Here is a 16494-nt window from a genome sequence, read left to right on the forward strand (position 1 = left end):
ATACTCAAACTTACAAAGTCTGGTCGTATCATTTATAGTTATTATTCTGTTTTCATTGATAATAAAAATATATACATATATATACTTCTATAATATCTATAAAAGTTTAATAATTAGTATACAATGTTAAATATAGTATATTAATAGTTAATCTTAATACTAATACGTCAGATTGTAAAGTTGTGTAGTTTTTTTATAGAAAATGTACCTACCTAGGTATTTCTATCTTTAAATAAATTTTATCATATTTATAATATTAAATCACAAAAATGTGTGAATTTTTTTTTTTTTTTTTTTTTTTTTTTTTTTTTTTTATTGACGATAAAAGTTTATTTACAATCTATACATACAGTGTATAATAAGTAAGTGTGGTGACTTAAAAGAAAAAAAAAATAACATTAGTTACAGAGAAGGAAGGCTCCCAGCAGTGCCACCTGACAAGAAGTTAGGGTTTGAGTTTATTTATTTTATTTTTTATAATTAGGGTTTATAATTAGGGTTTTTAATTTTTTTTTTTTTTTTTTTTTTTTTTAAATTAGGTATTGAGCAGGTCTCTTGGCCATTGCCTTTTTAACCTTCTAGGAATGATTGAGGTAGAGGATAAACTTTTAATTATGGGGTTTGAATGAGTGCGGAGCGTTGAGTGGAATTTTGAGTAATAGGATTTGGCTAAGTCGTTTAGGGTTGGTATGTTCAGGTCTTTATGTAGATTTTTATTGGTAACATACCAAGGGGCAGAGGTTATTAGCCGTAGGCATATGGACTGGAATGCTTGGAGGGTTTTGGTGTTTGATGGTTTTGCTGGCCCCCATAGTTGGATGCCATAGAGCCAAGCCGGGCGGATTATCGATTTGTATATCGTAAGTTTGTTGGTTAAGGAAAGTTTTGATTTTAGTAGGGGTCTCAGAAGATGAAGTCTGGAGTTCACTGATTTACGTTTTTGTTTAATATGCGAGCTCCAATTGAGGCGTTTGTCGAATGTTAGCCCTAGGTATTTTACTTCGTCTGACGAAGGGATTACAAGGTTGTTAAATGTGACAGGAGGGCAAACAGATTTGCGCAATGTAAAAGTTACGTGAGTAGACTTCGTTTCGTTAATTTTTATTTTCCATCTTTTTGTCCATAGATTTATCATGTTAAGGTGACTTTGGATCATCCGACAAGCGGTTGCCGAATCCTGGTGTGATGCTGAAATTGTGTGAATTTTATGATTAATTATAACAAACTAGAAAATATGTAATATTATAACATAAAATACACTTATCAGTTATCATATAATAGGGATGAGTGGATGACAAATATTGATTTATGTAATATAATATACCTGTAGGTCATTTTACTTATTTTAATATGAAATATACAGGTAGGTAACTTATATTAAACTCTCATCGTTCACTCATCTTAAATTTGCTGGATAGAGAATATTACAACGTTTGATGTAGGTACTGTTGGAATCTTTAATAAAGATTGTATAATTATTTACCTGAAGATTGAATACTTGTAACATTAGCGATGTAATAATGGCAGTATATGACAGTTATGATGGCACATATTTATGGCAGTATTAGAAATAGTTCGAAATACCAAAGTCCAGAAGTGCAGTTAACTTTAAGAATTTGAAAAGTTGGAATACAGCATGCAATCGTATATATTATATCTATCAATACATAATATTACAATTTTTAAACTTTTATCTAACCTATTAATAAAAATGTTATCTCTCTGCAGTATACTATAGACTCAGGTGTAACCAATAATTATTTTGGCTTTTAGGGTGAGAGGGTGACTGGAGGAGTAATATCCCGATACATAAAAGTTCTGAAAAAAACACTAACGGTACCTCGTAATAGAGTAGGTCACTGTAATATTATTATGTGTTAAAAATTACATTTGAATTCAACAAAAAATCATTAAATATACCAAGGAAAAGTGATTATAAACGAAAACTATATATTATATCTGTTAGCTTATATCTAAGGATATTTTATTATGCATATATTTATATTGCTATTAGTATTGAACTGATTTTTGGCAAAAACAAAACTCAAATATTATATTATGATATTCATAACTTATATTATTACTAGCTTTATATTAGCTTATAAGCCGTATGACGTGTTGTACGACGGCATACACGTCATGACGTGAATAGGTTTGTGATATAAATAGCTTCGATCAAATTTCTATGGCTAATTTTTTTTAAATAATAAGATAACAAAAATTGACTGTAGATAAATCGTTATGTTATTTAATAATATGTTTGAATATCCTCAATGTCGTTAATTTGGATTTAAAAAATATTCATCGAAAATGTCTTCAACTTCCAGTTAGACTTTTTTTTAAATTTCAGTGATAGCAACCTGTAAACCTTACAAAATATTTTCAAGCTTGTTTAGCATAGAAAGATATAGTTATAACATTTAAAAAAAAGAAACTAAAAAGTAGAAAATTTAACATACTTAGAAGTTGCTCAATAAAAGACAAAATATATGAAAATTCTATTGTGTATAAAAAAATGCTTATAAAATATAAACTATGAAAATTTCAAGTATCTTCGGTTATTTAGAAATCATAACTAATCAATTAAATAGATTTTATTAAAAATTACTAATTAGATCCAATTTTCTATTAGAAACAATCCTTGATGTTGAATATCTTGATGATATTTTTTTATATATATTCATAATCATAAGTCACTTGATTTCTTGTACAAAAAAAATGATACATGCATCATTATAAAACCAATACATTTATAAGTAGCTTTACCAAGAATATAAAACAGTAACATATAGGTATTATGTAAAACTATTTTTGATTTTTGTGCTTAAAGATTAAACCATCTTCAAGCTCGTTCATAATTTCAACATTTTCATAATTCCATCCTTCAATCGTAAAATGTTAGTGAATTGTAAACTAATAAAACATATTATACTTTATACAATATATTAAGTACCGCATCTACAGTTCGTTGATTTTAGAAATTATCGTTAGTCTTCATTTGACCGTTAGAGTTCCGATTAAACATCAACCACTGGTTTACCTATTTGGAGTAAGTACAAAGAGGATCAGTTGCATTCAAATTGCCTGTGTTTTTCAATTATACCATTGATATTTTGACTAGTATCTTAATTTAACCTTTGAGATTGAGACTAATTTTCCAGTATAAGTAAATTGTTGATATTAAAACGAATATAAATATCCTTAGTATATACAAAATGTGTACATTTTTTAAAAGAAAAATAATGTACCTTTAAATTATAATTAAGCTAAGTATAAGTCTAAAACTTAATTACAAAGGTACGTTTTTTCAATTGCTAACAATAACTGTAGTAATTTATAAAATAAATAAAAGAAAATAACTAGTTACTACATTCCTTTTATTTGTAGTTTATACTATAATTTTGATTAATACGGTATGGAACTATTCATGTTTCTTTTATACGAAGAAATATTCGGAGTCTCTCTAATTTTGTTTGTATATTATTTGTATGATACACCGCGGAGTTTGTGTGGTGGTAGTAGTGTCAGTGATAGTACTATAGGGGTGGAAAGCTAATGACAGCTACGGGGGTGTTACAGTTTTTTCACAGGAGGCGTGTCTTCAACAGGTGGTATACTCGGGCTTTAAGAGCTTTCCGCAGACACACAGAAGCCAGTCGTCAAAATCAAACTGACCGGAGCTTTGTTGTGCACATACATACAGACTAAAACTGTTATTGAAAAAGACGTAAGTACATTTTATTTAGTTATATCTGCTTATACTAACTATTATCCTAAAATAATCAGTCAATTAACAAAAAACTAAACGATGATATACAATATTTTGAATTTTATAACATTCATGGGCCGTTATTTTTTTATTTTTTATATTATTCACAAATATCATTATGTAAATTAAATATACTTATATAGGTATATAACTATAATTACGATTGTTTTTTTTATATATTAGAAAGTAAGTAACAACAATAATAATAATACTAATAATAATATACATTAAAAAAATACGTCTGTTAATTATTAACACTAATAATATAATTTAAACATATTTAAATAATAATTAAAATTCATGTCGAAGTTCTTTCAGTAAGAACCTTATTTTCATTCCGTGAAATGTATTGTTTTCTATTCATAGCTACTCACTACTCACTTATTTTTCATTACTTGTATATTTGAATTAAATTTATACTGCAAAAGATTGTAAAATACTATTAATATAAGTCCAAAAATAAAAACAGTAATAAATCACCCTAAAAAAATGATTGCTGAATATTTTTTGAAAAATAATAAAATATAAAGAAATATAATAAAAAATAAAATTGGATGTATTATAAATTTAGAAAAAATAAATAAATTTTAACAATAAAAATAAATACTAAAAGTTTTATTATTTTGAGTCTAAACAAATGTAGGTTTTTTATTAGATTCAATTGTTTTTTTAAATTGCAGTGTTTTATAATTTTTGGTAAGTACGTTATGTACAATGGCTATAACATTTCAAATTTTTAAATTTGTTTGTTTAATTTTAATTTTATAGAACAATTTTTTTTTTTTAAAGTAATAATTTAATGCTATTTACCTAATATAAAAATAGTAATTATTGGTCGTAATTTATACAATTGCTATGTACCTAACTTTTTAGTTCTTTAGTTTGATAAATATTGTATGTTATTATTTAGATGATAATTTAATAACGATATAAATTTATTAATACGAATGAAATGTTTAGGGTGAATTATAATTTATCTAATTCATTAAAAAGTTCCAAATTTTTATTTTGTGTTTTAATCGTATAAGGATTATCTTGGGAAATTTTTTTTATTTAAGTTTCGACTACTGAGGCAATTGGCTGTAAGTTGGTTTAAACTGTTGGATTTTTGGGACTGTGGGTTTTTTGAATACCTGATGTTTTTGGCAGATTTTCTAGTGGGCACCATTAGATTTCTACCATAGCTGGATGGGGGATGGTAGCATTTTATAAATTATAATTCAGAAATTAATCACATTTTAAAATGAAGTTAATAATATTTTTAACAGTTTATTAGTTTCGTCATGTAGTACAAAAATAAAAATAAATAAGCTAAACATTTTTTTTTAATGGTTGAAATATAATGTTTTGTGATACAAGATTCCTCAAGTATCCCCACCCCTATTTATCGCTTTAATGAATGATGAATTTATTCAAATTTTAATTTTTGGAATTTTAAATAACATATCTACTTAAGATTGTATTTTCAAATTCTTGAGATTTTTCGTACTACTTCTTGAGACGAACAACCTTTTGTTTTTCAAATGAGAACTTCCCTTTTTTATTTTAGAATATTAAGTGGATATTCTTTTTTAAAAATTTGTATGAATAAAAATTCAAATGAGCAGTTTCTCAGTTAATAAAATGTTTATCTATATAATAAGTTTAATATTATCATTAAAAATTGTATTTAAAAAATAAAAAATAGATGTAACATTAAATCTAGTATTTATTATACTTTTAATTTTATACGTTTATTTTTTACAAGTGACGGACATTTATAGAATAAAATTAATGGATATAATTTTCAAATCATTTTATAACTCATTACCATGAACCTATTATTCTTAAAACAGTTAAAACACAATGTTAAATAATTCAATCGACTTCTTTGAGTTTTGAATTTAACAAATACGTCATAATTTTCAGAATAATTATCCGCTAGATAATTTACAGTAGAAAAGGAGGTCCTAAATTTATGTAAAATAATATGATATTATTGAAAAAACTATCATGGCGCATTAGCTGTCAACTGATTTTGTCATGGTGGGTGGGTGGGGGATATAGCTGATTTTTAGAATACGAGATTTGATAACTAAAAATATAATTTATAGTTATTGTTTTATACATATATTTATGTTATAATAAATATTGAAAAAATATATTATTAAATATATATTATAATATTTCATATTTATTATACCTATCTAACTATAATCAATTAAATTCAATAACTTTTAACTTAAGCATTCAATATTCAGTGTTAATATAATGTTAATATTTATTACATTTAAATAGAATCTACTATAAGGAAATTATTTTAGATAGGTAAAAATATATTTTTCCTTTTGAAATTAAAATAATTATAAACTTTTAATTTATTTTGATTCATCTTTCATAATTCTGTTTGTATAACATATTTTTATGTTGCTATAAAGTATTGGTACTTAATTAATTATCATAATTCAGATTCTCTAAGAAACAGCTAAAGCTTTCAGCCTATGTGATATTAGTATGTTATACGTAAATTATACAGTATATATACTTTATATAAGTATTTATACCTAAATATATTACATTATGTTTGAAATTTATCCTTGAATGTGTATTCAAAATTCAAATTAATTAATATATAGATTTCGGAAATTACGTGGAAATCGTACTTCGTATAGTATCAACATTATAAATTTTTAATTATTGTCAATAATAGTATAATCTAAACCCAAATTTAATTATTATTTTATAAGTTTAAAACAAATTAAAGTTGAAAGTTATAATATAATATAATAAGCAATAATATTACATTTTTAAAAGATGTCTAATAATTTTTAAACATTTTATTAAATGGTAAAATTAAATTATTATAACGTAAAAGAAAATAACTATTTCAAGAAAATGTTATTGTAATAATAACAATTAAATATACATTTTCTTAGATGAAATTATACTATATTACATTATAAAAATGTAAGTTAATTAAGTTGAAGTAGTATTATTAATATAGATACTATTTTGGTATTTTAGTGTAGGTACTTAAAGATATTTGTATTATTATTATTATTATTAATTTTTTTTAATAATTTTTCTTAATAAGGGTTTTTAATATCATACACCTTATTCCAGACATTTTTTCATCTAACAACGATATTGTATCAATTAAATGGTTTTCAGTCTGTTTACCATACATTTTTATCTTAGAATTGGCTCCCACGGTGTAGAAGTGATGGTTCAATCTCTTTTAAGTCTTGACAAGTCTTTGTAGGATACTATTAAAGGAGCTAAAAAAATTTTCACTATACAGTCTGTACACAGCAATCTGCCTTTTTCTATCATAAACTATTATAGTGAATGACTCGTTATCACCAGTTCAAAAGTTCTTCTATTTAAGATTGTCTATAGTCGGTACAGCTGCCAATGTTATACAATCATTAGAAACGACTGCGAAAAATTATGATACTGCATGGAAAACATTGACAGCAAGATACAGCAATAAAAAGGTTTTAGCACAAGCGCATACAAAAGCTATATGTGACTTTGAGGCGATTTCCGGTGAATCTTCAATCAAATTACGTTAATTAACCGATTCGGTAACTGCTCACATGAATGCATTAGAAACATTGGATCAAACTCCAAAGTCGTGGGGATCGCTGCTGATACATGTAATCACTACGAAGCTGGATTCGAGTACATTAACTGAATGGGAAATGGAAGCCCCCAAAACCAGTGTAGCATCAATAGACTTGTTGATAACATTTTTACAAAAAAGGTCTCAAATTTTAGAAGCTGTTGAGTCAGCAATGCAGATTAATGTTCCCCCTCAGTCTATTACCACCAAAAAAGGTAATAATAATAATCAAAATAAAATGCGTGCTACATCGTCGTATTTTTCCGCTGACGATATAAAATGTTTTGTTTGTAAACAATCACATACAGTGTACAAATGTCCGACGTTTTTGGATATGACAGTTTCTCAACGAATTCGAAAGGTTACGGATTTAAATTTATGCAAAATTTGTCTGCGAATACATTTGGACAAAAAATGCAAATTTAAAAAATGTTTCAAATGCAATAAACCGCATAATTCATTATTACATTTAGCAAAAACATTATTGTCGTTACGATTGACAGGCGAATAAATGTCATCGCGGGTCGCGAAAGTCGAGAAAGTACAATTTATTACAGTGATATTATAGGTACCTACCTAACAGTGAAGTTTTAGTTGAATCTCACTCTTGAGTAGTATTGTTCATATTATTTTGGTACGTTAGGGCATGCTGGTCCTTTAAGAATTTTTTTTATTCGTGTATGTATTATACCAGTTTATAAGATAATATAATGGGTTGAATACATAATACTAAATATACTTCATATGTTTTTGGGTCATTTAACTTTTTGAATGACCCATATTGTCATATCATATGACTATTGAAATATATCTATCGATTAGATTAACTTTAAGGGACATGGTGCCCGTTTTTAGAATTTTTGAAAATTATAAACATCATAGGATTAATTCTCTGTCCTAGTAAAATTGTCGGATTTTGTTTACTATTTGGTTTTTAATCTAAAAATGAAGACTTCCTAAAGGTCACTGTGAATTCTGATTTTTATTTAATTAGAAATAAGCCTCGGCAGCAAAGGTCATTAACTGAAAATTGATATATATATTTTTTTATACATAGTAATAGTTTTAAAACAGATAATAATAATAAAAATCACTTTTTTTACATGTATTTTAATTGTTTATAGAAAATTTTCTTAATTTTTTTAATTTCTATTATAAAGCTTATCGTTAATTTAATTGTTTACACGTTTGGCCCTAAGGTAGATACAGAAACTCTGTATTTTGTGTTTCGTTCTGGCGGCATTCGTTTGTCTGCATTTGAAGTGCATGTTCGATTGTTAACTGAACTCCACATATTATTACGCACTTATATTGTCTATTTTATTTTAAGTGATATAATATAATTTGTAAAAAAGAGCATTAAATTGTATTATTTTTTACAACATATAATAAAGTTTGAAATTAAAATATTGAAAAACAGAGTTCAGTGTGACCTGTAGAATATTACTCCTTATTAGTTAAAAATAAATTCTCAAATTTGGTTGATTCTAAAGGACAGGATAATTATTTCTGTAAAGCGTATTTTTATGGGCAAAATTACATAGGCAACGAGCGCATTAATAATATCTTATGATTAGATTCATTAAACTATTATGATAATTATTTTAAAAACCATATCATTTTTTTTTAAATAGTTATCGTATCTAAATATTTAATGCCTAAACTATAGTAACTGAATAATAATAATAATAAAAAAATGTTTTCTAATAATTTATTCTGTTGTGTCATTTAAATTATTTAGTAAATATAAAATGTTTAAAACAAACTCTAGTTTATTGATTTATCCTTTATATAGTTAATATTTAACTAGAAAATTATATCAGCTGTAAATTAATTTATGAGTTTATTAGGTAAGTATTATAATAACTAAACTATTTTACAAATATTTGCAATACATTCCCCCCCCCCCCAATTTTTTTTAAGTAGCTATTTTTTTTATAGTTTTTCAATTAAACGTTCTAGAAATATACAAATATCGACCTACATTAGTCAGGGACAAACGTTTAAACAAAACATATTGTAAAGCAAGCAAATATTTTAAATATTGACCTTCGTGAAAGTTTATTTTCTTTTTGGTTGAATTTTATTATTTTCTTTTATGATTATATTATTACTCACAATTCTTTGGCCAGTTTTGGTAAATAATAATAAGGTTATGTGTTTTATTGGCAATTTTTTTACTGTTACTGTATTTTTATTAGTGAACATTCTCGAGATAGTGTAACACGTTTAAAAGGCCGATAAAAGATAGGATCAAGTTGTATTCGCAATTGTATATAGAATGAAATATTTCTAACAGCTTTTATATTACATTTAAAGGCACAACCATTTATATATATAAAGTAGGCAGTGCACAAGCTGCTATATACAGAAATTATTACTGTCTACATATTTCAGAATATGTATACGTACTTATAATCTATAGATTTTTGAACTTTCTACTCTTCCTCCGAAATAACTTGAAACTAATCTTTTAATTAGAGCAATATTTTGGTACTTAATTAATTTGTAATAAAACAAATACCAAATATGTAATTTTATCATCTATGTATAATATTAATATGTACAGTCCATTATTAGCTCCTTGAATTTGAAAAATTGAAGTTTTATTCTATATGCATACAAACATCTTTCAAACTATAATTAGGTACCTTGAAATCTACAGCGTGATGTTATTAATTAGCTTAAAATTTATTGTAGCAGTCTGCTATGTGGAGTATGTATTTAACAGCTCAAGTTAAATTAAACTTCACTATTTGATTTCGTGGCGTATTGCCAATTAACGAAAATATAAAATAATAAAATCAATTTCGAGACCTGAAATAACTATATTATAATGTTCTTAATGTTTTTTTGTGATTAAATATCCATATTTTTTTAATGTTCTAATTTTAGATTCTGAGTGGAGTGATGAATGTATTGATTTTACAATATTGTGTTTTTTTTTTTGTATGTCTGTGAATACGATAAGTTATTGAAATAATTCTTCAATTTTCAACTTCAGTAGCTTTTCCAGTTGGAAAGTGACTCTAGTTGATGCATTGGGAAGATCAAATTTTGAATTTCCCAGTAGTTCTCAAAAGTACCTGAAAAAAAAAATTAAGGAAAACGGTAATTTTTACGCAAAATCAATTTTTGAGATAATTGAATTTTGATATTGATGTATAACTCCAAAAAAATAAACGTAGACACATGACATTTTCACCGAATGGTTTATACTATAGTATAGTATTCTCTATACTTGATAAAACTTTCAACAATTTTCAAAATATTTCAAATCTTTTTAAGTTATTTATTCAAGATCAAGTTCGATCTTTTTAGTTTTTTTTTTATAAATTACAGTAAATTACAGTATTCATTTGGTAAAAAAGCTTCAAAATTTAATACAAGGCTACTCTACTCGTAATGTATATATTTTTTTAATTATTTAAAGCATCAACTAAATGGTTATTAGCCGGGGTTATATTTTTAAATTACATTAATTGCTTACATACATTGCTTAATTGCTACTTATTACCTATATTTACAAAATTATATTTTTAATTTTAAGTTCGAAATATTTAAATCAGTTGACACAGTTCTGTTGAGTTGACGAAATTAAAGAGCCTTTTTGCAGTCTCCGGAGTGGGTTAGTGGGTGTACTCATATATTGTTACAACGACAGTTAAAAAATATTAAAAGTACATCATAGTTACAATTTTTTTAATAAGTATTTTATGTTCAAATTTTGACAAAATACTTAAAATTCACCAAAGTTTTCAATCTAATTTGAGTTAGAAATTCATAAACATTTACTTTTTTAAATCTTTAATAAAAAAAAATACCTCATTTAATATAATTTTTTGCTGTATACTGAATTTATAAACTTGAAATTGGTAATATAACTTTTATTACTGATAAATTAAAAAAAAATGGTTGATACCGAGTTGCGGTCAGGATTAAAATAGGTAAAAAAAAAAATCCGAGTTGCGGTCGGAATCTAAGCAGGTAAAAAATAAACAAAATCTAGTTGCGGTTGGGAAATATGATTAATATTAATAATTAGTTAAATATTAAATATTATTAATTATTATGTTTTAAATTTAACTTAAGATTTGAATAGGATCTGCTTCGTGATTTGTATGATCATTTATCGTTCTAGAAAACACGTGTTCTTCGCCGATAGTGTATATAGTTTTGCATTAAAATTTTTATTCGTACAACTCCATGACATTTCTCCCGTTTTTAGAGAACGGTACTGTCTAAATTAAAAATTATTTAATAGAAGTAACATTTTTCCCTTTTCACTGTACATTTTTTAAATTTCCGACATTTTATATGTCCAATATGACGTCTTGCAATGAACTAAACGATATAATGTCCGACTGCAATTTGGATTTTGGATAAGAGCTTATCGGATAATCGATAATCGATAACCGAATACGGACCGCAACTCGGACAGTACCTTTTACCTTCAATATTATTACGACAGCAATTCGTCTATTGCGACCGCAACTCGGACAGTACCAAAAAAATATGTATCTTTTTATTGTAGTTCATACCTGAATATAAATACTAAAACGACATTTCTATATTAAGTATTGATATTTTAAAACATAATGATATTTTTTGATTACTAGAATTTAACTAATAACATAACTAATAACACTAAAATCAAACATATATAGGAAAATGTTTAATACATTATTCTTGTAAATCATTTTTTGACATTAATTTTTAAGCATTAAAATATTATAACCTAACGCTACATTTACAACCTAATGTTTCTTTAAAATTAAATTGATACATTACTAACAAAATGAATAATATAATATGTTAAGTACTTTTACAAGTTTTACGATTAATTCAAATTGTGGCATTAAATTAAAGATATTTCGAAATCATTTTGTTCAATACACCACCGACGAGTGATGGTGAGTTGATCCTTGAGACCTATTTTATGTATTAACTGATTCCCGGTCATTATTAAGTATGTACGAATTGATTCCCGGGTTATTAAGAGGGCTGCAATACGATTGCGCGCGGTCCTTATCAACGGTACCTTTTTAGGTGTACGATTGCGCGTGCTAAATTATTTTTGCTTCTAAGCAATGTTGCCAAATATACAGATTATGGTAAAGGTTAATGCATGGTAAATATCCGAACTTTTTAGGTAGACTAAGTGTGAATATAAAGTATCTGTTATTTTTTGTAACTATTTGTACTATTTGTAACTTTTTATACTATTTTTGACTGATTCATTGACACGTGATGTCACGTTTAAAATGTTATTAGAAATAAATACAATAACAACATGATATACGACAAATAACAAATTTTTTTAACATTTTTTTTAATTATAATAATAATTTTAAATTTTAATAATTAATTGGCAACGTCGCATCCAATTTTACGCGCAATCGTACGCTTTTGAATAGTCAAAAGCATGTTCTTTGTTATTCCGGCACCGCGCGCAATCGTATGCCCAAAAAGGTAAAACGCGCGCAATCGTACTCCACCGATTAAGAGGCAGGTATGAGTTGATTCCCTATGGTTGTATAATCTCATTACCAGATACCAATTTACAAAAACAATACGTTACAAATTTTTTTTACCTAATTTCTAAATGTTTTTAATGATTTTTTTAATAAATAATAAATATAGTATAATATAATGTAACAGGCGATTTTTACCCCCGGATATTTTTACCCACCGCTTCCAGAGGGGGTAAAAATATACTGGGATAAATTAAACTTTATTTAAATTATACTAGGATATATTTACCTCCCAGGTGAATTCATATAGGATATTTTTACCCCCCCCTATAAAAATGTGTTTTTATTATTAAATTGATTTGTTTATTAGAAGCATAACCTAGTATATTTGTACCCCTAGTAAAGTTATCCTAGGATAATCCCCCCCCCCCCCCGGTAAAAATATTTGAGGGTATTAGAAACCTGCGACACCGGTAATCAACTCGTTCATACTATTCTAGATGACCTGGGAATCAACTCGTACGCAGCCCACCGGCGTTTGATATAGTATTATAGTATTTTTAATTTGATAACCATTTGAAATATCAGCATATTGATTATTTTGTATAGAAATAGTAATGAGAAATGACATCGAATAACATACTAAAGTACTAAAGATGAATTCTTACCTAGGTTTGACATTTGAAATTAAATTCACTGAATGTTGATATCATATTTTATTACAACACCCGAAATTCTATACTGTAATATACGAGTATATTGACAAATTAAAGCAGTATACCTAGTATTAATATTATATTTTTAACATTATAATTTTTTCCTTCGAGTTTCTATTGATTTTGACAATTTTCTAATGTACATATTATAGTGTAATTTTAAGGTTAAAGTTAAACTCTCGTATATAATGTACCTATAGACCAACTAAACTATAATTGCAATACAATATAATATTTTATAATTTAAAATAATTTAATTTAATTTAAACAAAAAACCACGGTGACCGGTTTATTTTTATTTTTAAATATCTAATAATTTATCTTACTGCAAAACAAACCCAGGTGATTTTTCAAATTGTGGTTGATTTAACATGGTTTCGAAAATGCATTGGAATCCCAATGTCAATTAAATAACATTTGACAAAAGAAAGTGATTAATAATTTCGGATTGAATATATCCATGAATATACTAGTGTATATGCCTATGTCATATATTTCAAAACTAACCTATTAGTATTATATCTATATTATTCGAAAAATGTATTGTTCCTTTATTCGTTGTTAACTAGTAATGGTGATAGCCCGTGTTACACTATGTTTGAATTTCCAGAATCATTTCCGATGGTCTGAATAATTAGTTACATGTTTTTCGGAGAACAGTTTTTTGGTTTTGTTTTAACCATATGTATCACTGCATTATAAAGTTTATTTAATGAAGTAGGTACTATTAGAAGGTATTTAATCGAATAATTATTGCAGGCGTATGCATAATATTTTATTTTATAATTAAATCTTTTAAATCAGTGTAAATTGGTTATTTTAATTTTACAATATTAGTTTTTAAATTATATTATATTAACAACATTTTCGTTGAAAATATTTTCCAATATTCGAATATCCTGTGATGAATATAAGTCCCACTGTGAATAATAAAATAATAATTTAAGAAACTGATTTTTTTTTTTAATTGAACAGACTATTAGAAAGAAAAATTAAACATTTATTGTAGGCACTTCAAAATCACAAGTACTTGCGTGTATTTAGTTGAAACTAATAACATATTTTCTCCGGAAATCTTGTCATAAAATTGTATTTTTATATAAAAATAATATTGAGACTGGAATAGTACTAGGCATATATAACTATAAAGACAAAATGAAAAACGTATTCTGTGTACTATTTTATAGAGTAAATATCTAAAAGTTGGGCAATGTTAATTCAGCTGTTGGCTATTTTCGAAAAGACTTTTTAATGAATATTTTCTTCATCAAACATAATATACATTTTGGGTCAATCAGATTTCTAGTTTTTTCGTTACATGAATTAATCTTTAAAAATTTAAAAATGTTCTTACGATTTTCAAATTGTGTTAATTGAGGAATTTTAAAAGTGCTATTTAATACGTTTAAGATCATCCAATTTATTAGTTTTCAACATTATAATTTTTGTATGTATTTAAATTAGATTTAATGTTTAGAACTAGAATATTATCTGAGTTTAAATAAAAATATATGAAGTTAAATATAAGTATATATGCATATAAATAAATATTTTTAAATATGTTTAGACTAAGAGATTAAATAACTGTGAATCTGTGCAACAATAATAGAGTACCTAAACTTTTTTATCCATTGTTAGTGAGGTATAGTGAGTTTAAACATGGGTTGAAAAAATATCTAGGTATACTTGAAAAGTTTGTTTTCATATAATTATTTTAAATAAATAATTTTTACAATAAATTGAATAATAAACATATAAGCTGATAGTTTGGTCAGAGTGCAGACATGAATAAGTTGTTAGAACTATCCATTAGAGACACTTAACTTGATTTTAAATTGATAGGTTAAAACTGATCGATTAATTTTCAACATTAAACCTTTTAACTTTTTAGTATAATAACAAACTATTATAATAACACTGTATAAATGTTAAAAATAATTGCACGTGTTGAATATCATATATAATATGTATTTATTATGATATTTTATATTAAAGGTTCTATTTTATAAGTACCTTTCAATTTATATTCCTTATGTTTTATTTACAATTTTTTTTTTTTTTTTTTTAATAAGGATATTTTGTCCTTCAGACTTTTATTTCTGTTATGTCTTTGATTACATACTAAGAGAAATAAAGGTAAAAATACTTTAAAGAAGACCTGGTTAGTATAATATCTATTTTATGCCTACAAATAAAAAGTATAGAAATCTTAGCAATCAAATCTACATAACATCATTGAATATATATTGTGTGTAATATATTCATATACAAATAGAATATATAAAAAATTAAAATATACATACTTAAAGATCAAAAGATCAAAGTAAAACATTATACTTCAATATATATATATTTTAATTATTTTAATTATTTTTAACTGAAAAATAAAAAAAAAATCATTTGAAAAATTATTTTAAATTTGCCCATCTCTACTTAAAACACAATTAATTCCTTTACATTACGACTACATATTATACGCATAATATTATATTATTTAGTAAAATTAAACTTGTATGGAATTGTTGAGTCTACTAAATATACGCACTTATGTGAATCGTTTATGAATCAATAATATGCCTGAAGTTTAGTAGACCCAATAATGTATTATTTTATTCTATAGATATATTTCAAAGTCATATTTTGTAATATGCAAAATATTTGTGCTGCGGTGTGGATAACAGTCCGAGAGTATGTAGATTTATTTTGATTTTTATGGTATTGTATATAGACTAATATTGCTGTTGGTTTTACTTCGAGTGAGAAAATCTCTTTACGTTTATTACAATTAACATAGAAAAAAGTATATGTTTTAGATTGTAAACATTTTGACTGTAAAATTAATTTTTGTTTCTTTATAGTATAGTATTTTCTAATGATTTCAGATCAAAAGTAAAAATAATTTATATGCTTTTGATTGAACAAAAATGTTTT

At 25.4% G+C, this 16494-nt stretch overlaps 1 protein-coding gene across 1 annotated transcript in view; it reads left to right on the forward strand.

Moving 5' to 3' along the window:
- Positions 1-3574: 3574 nt before the first annotated feature.
- LOC107165996 (uncharacterized) overlaps positions 3575-16494 on the forward strand; it is a 29235-nt gene continuing 16315 nt past the window's right edge. Inside the window, exon 1 of the mRNA XM_015514465.2 lies at positions 3575-3727. The gene's annotated coding sequence lies outside the window, so the exon portion shown is untranslated. The remainder of the gene's footprint in view (positions 3728-16494) is intronic.

Source organism: Diuraphis noxia, unplaced genomic scaffold, assembly GCF_037042655.1.
Source record: "Diuraphis noxia isolate RWA-SAM2 unplaced genomic scaffold, SU_Dnox_SAM2 contig0002, whole genome shotgun sequence".
Classification (NCBI taxonomy): Eukaryota; Metazoa; Arthropoda; class Insecta; order Hemiptera; family Aphididae; genus Diuraphis; species Diuraphis noxia.